This window comes from Callithrix jacchus, chromosome 2 (assembly GCF_049354715.1).
Source record: "Callithrix jacchus isolate 240 chromosome 2, calJac240_pri, whole genome shotgun sequence".
Lineage (NCBI taxonomy): Eukaryota > Metazoa > Chordata > Mammalia > Primates > Cebidae > Callithrix > Callithrix jacchus.
Window position 1 is genome coordinate 157,536,217 of NC_133503.1, and position 8,908 is coordinate 157,545,124.

The window sequence follows — 8,908 nt, forward strand, 5'->3', positions numbered from 1 at the left end:
ATGTTAGTGATTAAAATAGTTTTAATGGTTGTTCTGAAGTAGCATGGTAATCTAAATCTAGACATCTACCATTGTAGTTTGGATTGTGTTAGCATAATTTAAACTCCAATCCTTTCAATTAATCATGTAATTTTGCTAGAAAAATGAATGTTTATAGTTTTGCTATCACAATATTGCTGTTACTCCTACTCCTACTACTTGGTTTTCCCATGTTGATGGCAACAAACTGCCCACAAATAATAGAGGCAGCGTTTGAGAAAAATCACGTAAAAAGCTAGCGTGGTAAGCACTGAACAAGTGAAGAGGTTTTATGGCAACTGAGAACCCAACAACCATGATCCAATGTAGGCCTATACAAATGCTAAAACCAGGCACAGCTAAAACACAAATGGGGGAGGTCACTTACAACTCAAAATATATGAAGCAAAAGATTATCCTCATCAAATAAACATTGATTTTGACTTTTCTGAAGATATTAATGCATGTTTTTTATTACTTATGAATTTTAAGACATAAATGATAAAAAATACGTGTTATATAATTAAGACAGAAACTACAGATTTAAAATACATCAACTTCTTAAGGATTATTTGCTAATAAGAGTCTGCGCTTTATGAGTAATATGTAAAAGATTTTTTTCTTCCCCCACTGGAGAAAAAATACCAAAGTAGAAAACATCTATGATCTGCCCTTTTAAAATACTTACAAATTAAGCTATACCTTAAGCTGTTGTTGTCTGAAAAAGAACGGTTGAAAAATCTTTTTGGCAATGGCAGCATTTTGCATTAATAATTATTTGAAATAATGGATTAAGAAGCAGACTTTACTCTTAAGTAATTTAGTCCCACCAATATAAGATATAGATAGACTCTGATAGATCATCCAGAATATTAGGCAGACTTAACACAAGAAAAATTAATTAGGCAGACTTAACATAAGAAAAAAGGTATTGTAAATTTTTACAGACACAATCACTCTAAAAAATATAGAACTTAGAGTCGTATTTTATAATCGATGGCAACAACTCTGCTACTTTAACAAAGTATCAAATTATGTCAGAAATTTATAAGAAATCTAATTCAACCACACATAAATATTAGTTTTTTTATAATACATAGAGTTTCTTAATTAAGTGTGAAGAAAACAGAACATTTAAAACTGAACTGTAGGCATATGATATTTAAAATAATACTGAAAACTAGTACAGATTATTTTTAGCATTGAATCAGGTGGCATTTCATTTAAGTGCCACAGAGTTTACAAGCTTTCTATTGAGATTTTGGCTCATGTATTATCCTACTGGGAAGAATGAAGAAGTCAAAATTAGTTTTTTAAAAGTGATTTTTAAAATGAAAAAGTTCCAATGGATTAAAGAATATTTGTAAAGTTGTAACTTCTTTGGTCACTTGGGATCAAAAATCCAGAAGACAGCTGCACAGCACAGCACAGATAAACAATTTTGTTCTCCACAATTACCTTGATTGTAGATAATCTAATTTGGACTGCTCTTTCTCTCTCTTTCTCTCTCTCTCTCTCGTGTGTGTGTGTGTGTGTGTGTGTGTGTGTGTGTGTACCTAATCTTATATAAGGGTTGATGCCTTTGGTGGCTGAATTAGGCCAAAATACAAAAGACAAAATAGCTAATAAGTAAAAAATATTATCAAGATTTTAAATCCACAATTGTACTCTAGTTCTCCAAACCCAAGCTTTGATGAAAATTGTTTATTGCATGCCTAAATGCTTATCCTGAAGGCATCTTCTGGGCTTTGAAGATTTTACCATAGTCTTAGAAATAAAAAATTGAGCAAATTGCAGTGCTTTTCTGTAATTTTGTAAAACAGGGTGTTTCAAGATAAATTATACCAGTGGACTATATCTGTTTTGTACCACAAAACACATGTAAAATACCTGTAATTTAGTCATTTCATGGCATGCATGAAAAAGGTAAGAAACACAAACACAGACATCCTAGTTTGCAGACATGCAAGTCTTCACAAGTTAGAAAGATCTCAGGCTTACTAAATATCAAAGATGAAATTTGTACTGCACACCAAACTACCGAAAATTGCCTTCAAATTTAAGGTGCAATTTATTTCAAATGGGGTAAAGTTGTAGCTGGAAGCATTGAAGCTGACAGAGCTACACCTAGATTTATTATTTCATATTTATGATACAAACCCACAGACACGTACATACAAACAATGTATGCCTTAGATGATATTCTTTATTATTTAGTTTTTAATGGCTTAATTTTAATATTTAATTTCTATCAAAAATCTTTATTTCAAAGCATGTTTTAATCTTCAGACGTTTCTAAATTCTAGATTTCCTTAATATATTTTGGGGGTTTTGTAAACATTTATTTAGAATAAATTTTGTTTATGCTGTTAAATTATAAGGCTCTTTTATTCCTTGTAGTAAATGAAATTCAATGGCAATACTTTTTACAAGTTGGAAAAAATTTCTTTTCTCTTTCAGTTTACTAATAGTGATTCTGGTCGCATTTTCTTGAGAAATATCTGCAACCTCAGGCATAACAGGCATGCAAAAAATGGTATCTCCAGTAAAGCTAAATAACTGCAATATTCAGGTTTCATTTAATTTTCTTATTACAAGAAATGTTCTATTTATTTTTTCAAAAAACACATGAAATAATTCTCTCATGCTCAGTTGCCTAAGTTGGGAACCAGAAATTCGGTAATGTCAATACTATTTTCTTATTTCAGCAGCAGATACATAAAATATGTGAAAAGGTTCACAGTGATAATATGAGTGCAGTTTCAATGTGGGAATCATAATGTGATAGCACATTGAACTGGATCCTAGGAAAACAACCTTTTTGTCTTCTACCTGTTCAAAAGTCTAAATTAACTTGGTCATTCTAGTGATCTCTGAGTATGAGAATTCTAAGTACCACTGTGAAAACAGCAACTGTTTTGCCTATGCCAATTAAGGGAAAGACAAGATAATCAGTAAAACTCACTGGTGGGTGAGAATAAAGTTAAGAGTAATAACATACTCACAAGAGTAGAAGAGTCTTTATTCACAAGTGAAAATGATAGAGACTTCAGGTTAGAGTCAATTTTATGGTACACTTTCTGAACATTTTGTATTCCTTCTGTGACCTCGTCTACATCTGTTCAAAGGTTTTGCCTTTCCTTAACAGCCTTATGTTTATTGCCATGGTTCTTAAGGTAGCCTCAGAAGAGCTTCTTTACATGTAATATACTGTCACAAGGCCAGCTTCATGGGCTTGTGACCTGTGATGTTGGACAGGGCCTGTCATTTAAAAGGGCTTTGTGCTTGGTTTAGTGCTGATATTGTTTTGAAATTTTTGATAATATACTTTTTAAACTTGTATTTTGTAAGTGAAATTCAATGGGACAAAGGAATATGCAGATGAGCAGAAGAGGTACACGTATTGTGCATGTCTGCAGCAATTCTTGATATGTCATTTGTACATATTATTGCAATGCTTATAAGCACAGCCTTGTAGGGAACACATAATTTGTGGGAGCTCAGTGAATTTCAGAGTATGAAGTAAGCATGTTGCATTTTGGGGTCATTAATAAGAGATCATCTTTTCCGTCTTTTGAACCAGAACTTCCTTTGAATGCAGGAAATAACCCAAATGACCCTATCATACTCCTTTTCTTGTGTTACTTCCTTATATTTGCCAACTACTTACGTTGAAAATGATGGCATAGAAGGAATGAGAAAGATAGCATTACTGATAGTTTATTTTCCTTTCTGTTATTTCTTACTCATTGGCAGAATGAGTGTGTATCAAGTAGAATAAACTAGTTTAGTTCTGTTTTGTTTAGAATAAATTACATATGCAAGCACAATCTAAGAAATAAAAATAGTGTAATTTTGGTAATTCCACACATAAGTTAAATGCTCTTTGCAGTTAAAACTGGTGTTGCACAGTATAAAGATGAATGGCAAAATTCACAGTAATAATTTTGTTTTTAATTTTTCTTTAATTATAATACAAGAGCAAAATACACTATGGCGAGTTGAGAGAGTCTGTGGAAGAAATAAAAACTTTATATTTAATACTTTAATAGTATTTGTCATGTTTTTTGAACAGATGCTCCAAAATTTTAATTTGTCATTGGGTCTCAAAAATTATGTAGCTGGCCCTGCATTTCTAAGTTACTAAAAATGTGCTTTGAGTTCGTACAACGTGTCTACTCATAGTTCCAAGCACCTATGGGGAAGGGGAAACAAAGTATTTTATAAACCCTCATTTTACCCTTATAATAATAATCTTGTAATTTAGGTGGTAATATCCTTGTTTACCAGATGAAGAAAATGAAGCCAATGTCACAAAACAGGTAAGAGTCAAAGCCAGAATTTAGTCTTAAATCCAGCTGACTTCAATTCCCATTCTTCTTCTACTATCTACAGTGAGCAAATGATTGACCATACAAACTAGGACACTTTCGACAATGAAATGGGATGATATTAATACATATCCCAGGACTATTTTCGTAAACTGGCTGTATGAGGCAAACCAGGATGTGTGATCATGTAGACTGCCGTTAGATTTATCTTTTGTTATTCCCATTATAACTGTAGGAGGGCTGGTCCTATTCAACACTTGATAGATGATCCATAAATAACCTGCTGAAAGAACAATGTTTTTCCTCGAATATCCTAGGAATCATAAGGTGATTCTAGGTGATATCCTAGAATATCACCTAGAATAATAAAGTGAAGGTTTCTCTAGATATAAAATAATAATCAGGTTGAATAAGTATATAAGTTGAAAAATTAAATGGATTTGCAATATATTTGCTTTTCATTTTATGCTTGATAAACTTCAGATATTTCTTCAAACAACATCAGATTACAAAACAAAATTAAAAATTAAAACGATCTAGTTTCAGGTGTTCACAAGTTTTAGAATATCATTGCCTGAAAAGTTTGATATAGAATTTTGTTTTCTTTTGGGAGGTTAGCTTTTATTTGATTCTATGCCAATGCAGTAGTACAAAGCCAAGTGCAGATTTGTCAATTAGTTGGGGAAATTTAATCTGCACTAGACTGAGAGAGAAGAGTTTTGGAATACTTATGATACTTAGATCATTGAAGAGCAAATCACTTGTATCCCTGTCTCATTATGAATTTAGTTTTAATTTGATACTTTATCACTTTCTAATTCAATGATGAATTAGACCAGCTCTGTTCTTGTCTAATTCATAGAACATAGCTTGTCTAATTCATCATTGTATTCTGTATAGTAATCAGTGTGGAGTTTAGGGCAAAATCAGAGCTCTATCAATATTTATTAATAATATTACACATCAGGACATTTAAGAAAGCTATGAATACAGTTCTAAGAGTCACTATTTAGAGCCATTTTATAAAAACGGTGACGGTTTTAGGAAAGAATTAAGATACTTTGTTGATAATAATGTTATTCTCACATTCTAGAGGAAGGAGACAGAAGTTATATATCCTTCTAGATGAAGTTTACAGTATATTTTAAATTATGATGTATTTTAAAAATAATTGGATGTTCATAAACGTTCCTTGATACTTACAGTATTTAAAACATGGTTTCCTCTTTTTTTTTTTTTAATTTTTAAAGTTAAGACCTTTATGTGTGCAAAGTATAGTTGTTAAAAACAAAACAACAGAAACAGAATAAAGAGGCCGTGGCCTCTGTGGGGCAGTGCCGAAGCAGAGCCCCACACACTTAGACCTGAGGAGGAAGGGCTCTATGCTCCAACAGGTCTAGGGCTGGTAGGGAGGGAGGTTGGGTCTCATGTGTTGGCCCTCATGGCAAAGAATGGAGATCTGGTGGGGCCAATGGAGGGCCAGAGAAAGCCTGATCAAGATGCGGCTGTGGCCTCTTGAGAGGCCTCTCCTCTGAGTCCCACACCTCTGACTGCCGGTAATCAGCAAAGAGAGCCCGGCTCCGGCGCAGGACGCGCCCTAGGTGGTGTTTTCGCACTAAGTGGTCAAAGTGCATGGCCAACTCGTTATAATCCAGCCCATTGAGCATGATGTGATCGCGGTGTTCCAGCAGGATCGCCAGGCAGAGGAACAGCATGAATGGGTTTCCCCCGCCAAACTCCTGGGGCTGGGGCAGGCCCATTGGTGGTACGGGTGGCAGGGACTTTCCTGGGTCTTTCAGGGAGCCCACCTCTTGCATCATGGGGGATCCTACAGCCATTTCACCAGTGGGAGAGGCCTCCTGGGTAGATGGTGGAGATGAGGAAGATGGGGAATCAGGGTGGGAAAAGAAGGAGAGCAGTGGATCTGGGGAGTTCAATAAAGGCTCGTAGAGGGACTTGGAGCTGATAAGGGCAGCCGGATGGGGCAGCTGGACCAGAGGGCCCCTCCTGGAGCCCATGTTATCCCTGAGTTGCTGGAGACCATCCAAGCTGGCTTGTCTCAGGAGACGTCCCCCACTACTAGGCTCCTGGCCGGCTATGGCCAGGTGGTCAACAGCATCTTCAAAGGTTCTACCTCCTCCACGGCAGGCTTCAGCCTGTGCCTCTGTCGCAGAGGCCACCCCCTGTGGCCACCAAAGCCAGTGTCTGCTTGGCTGGGGGATCCAACCAGCTTTACCTCATGTTCAGGAGGATCAGGAGGCAGCGAACTCCAGGTGACCTCAGGCATGCGGAGGGCGTCGTCAAAGGCGAACTCACGCTTGAGCTCCAGCAGCAGCCAGCGGTAACAGAAGAAGTGGTCATCAGTGCCTGCCTCTTGCAGGTATTGGTAAAAGTCAGGGTCGGCGTGTCGCAGCAACAGCTTCAGGTGTGCAAACTTGGTAGCCATGGCCCGGCCGTCAGGTGGAAGTTGGCGGCCAGACGCTTCATGATGCCACAAAAGCAGACAAAGGCATGGCCCTCGTGGTCCATGACAGCGAGGATGGGTAAGGCAAGGTCACTCAGGCCGTGGCAGGACACCTGTGGGTGGGTAACGGCATAGGTGGTGAGCAGGTTGTGCAGCGCCCGTAGATGTGGGCCATCCTCAGGCCCTGCATAGTAGGGGTGGGCCCGATCAGTGCACAGCACATCCTTGAGGACGGTGCTGCGGATGAATTCCAGGTCCTCAGGGCTTGCTCGCTGGGCCCACTCGCTCTTGAGCTGCTCATACTCGCGGCTCTTGCGTTTCATGTAGTCCATCCGCTCTCGGCCTTTCAGTCCATCTGGATACACGTTTAACAGGTACCGCCACACCACCTTTCGCAGTGAGGGCTCCACACCACCACGACAGATCCGCAGGCGCAACTCCTCAGGTCAGGAGAGCCGGCCCTCGGGGTTCAGGTATGCGTGAAACTCAGCATCGCTTAAGGGTGGCTTGAAGGGCTTGACATCTTCCCCATACGACCAGCTCAGTACTTGTTGGACCTTAGACAAGGTACGGACCACCTGAGTGAGGATGGACTGTGTAAAGAGCAGGGCAGCAGTCGTCAGTGATGATCGTTTCTCAGCCAGCAACACGTCGCAGCCAATGACATCTTTGGGACTGATTATGTCCCAGTCTTCCAGCAATGGGCTGTACTCCGAGGGCCGAATATCTATGCGCAATTGCAGGTAAGGTTCGGAGGCAGTAGCAAAGGCTGTGCTGAGGTCCCAGTCAGATAGGAGTGAGAGGTAAGCTTCCTGTTCTAGCCGGTCCCGGCCCAGGTAGCTGATGCCAGAGTTCTTCCCACTCAAATCAAAGGCTCGGAAGAGAATGTGCTTCAACACATTAAGTGAGGTGATCTGGGATCTACAGCAAAAGAGCGGAACCCGGCGCCAAGAAGCTCTCACATTTCTTGTGACTCGGACCCGCACCACCTCTCGCTCCTGCTCCTCAGCGGCCACCGCCGCCTGAGCCCCCACGCCAGGTGGGGGCGCTCCGGATCCAGACAAGTCCGAGGCCCCGGAGGCTGCCTCCATCCTGTCACTGCCCGTCTCAGGGTGACGGCAGACAGTTGGTCCCCAACCCGGCGCGCACTCTACTGTACTGAAGCCTGCCGCCCCACCTCGCGCCAGGGCGCAGGCGCAGAGGGCAAGGCGCGAACTTCCACCCTCCTTTTTGTTCAAAATATATGTACATAAAAAAAGGAAGATTTACAACAGGAAAGATTGCCTTACATGCAACACAAATTCCAGTGAACTCATGATGGGATCACAGATGATTATGATCTAATTCAAGCCAATCTTCTCAAGTCCATTTCCCAACCATACTTAGGCTACAGAAGGGATCCCAGGAGACAAAAGTGGAATTAATAAGAAACAAACATCTTTTGCCTCTGGCAGTACTCAGGAGGGCCAGAAGATGTACTTCAAACAGTTTAAGACAATTAAAATGTCGAGTGCCACAGGGAAGAGAAGTGATAACCAGAAATTGGTATTTCTAGCTAGTACTATTCAACACAACTTCACAATACTAAAACAAATACAAATAAGAAAGGTAGTTGGGCTTCATTTACTTTTTTCCTTTTATTTTTAATATCTCAAAAAAGAAAGCCACTTGCTTGAATCAAAAGTACCGTGGATAGAAAGGAGGGGGAAAAAACCACAAATGAACGTGGAATCTCATTTATTTTAGCAAATTGTATATTTTTCCACTTAACATTTCTACATTGGCAATGATGTAACTCTCCAACATTTCCTTATAAAAAAGGCAAACAAGAAGTGACAACTCATGCTCCAAATATTAAAAAATATATTTAAGCATATGATCAAGAAGATTTGGGCTGGGTGAGGTGGCTCACTCCTATATCCCAGCACTTTGGGAGGCCGAGGCAGGCAGATCACGAGGTCAGGAGATCAAGACCATCCTGGCCAACACCATCAGCTAAAACCGTCTCTACCAAAAATACAAAAATTTAGCAGGGCATGGTAGCATGCGCCTGCAGTCCCAGCTACCCAGGAGGCTGAGGCAGGAGAACTGCTCG

At 39.6% G+C, this 8,908-nt stretch overlaps 1 pseudogene; it reads right to left on the minus strand.

Annotated features, from left to right (window-relative positions):
- Positions 1 to 523: 523 nt before the first annotated feature.
- LOC118151554 (TBC1 domain family member 25 pseudogene) lies at positions 524 to 7,973 on the minus strand (annotated as a pseudogene).
- Between the last annotated feature and the right edge of the window lie 935 nt (positions 7,974 to 8,908).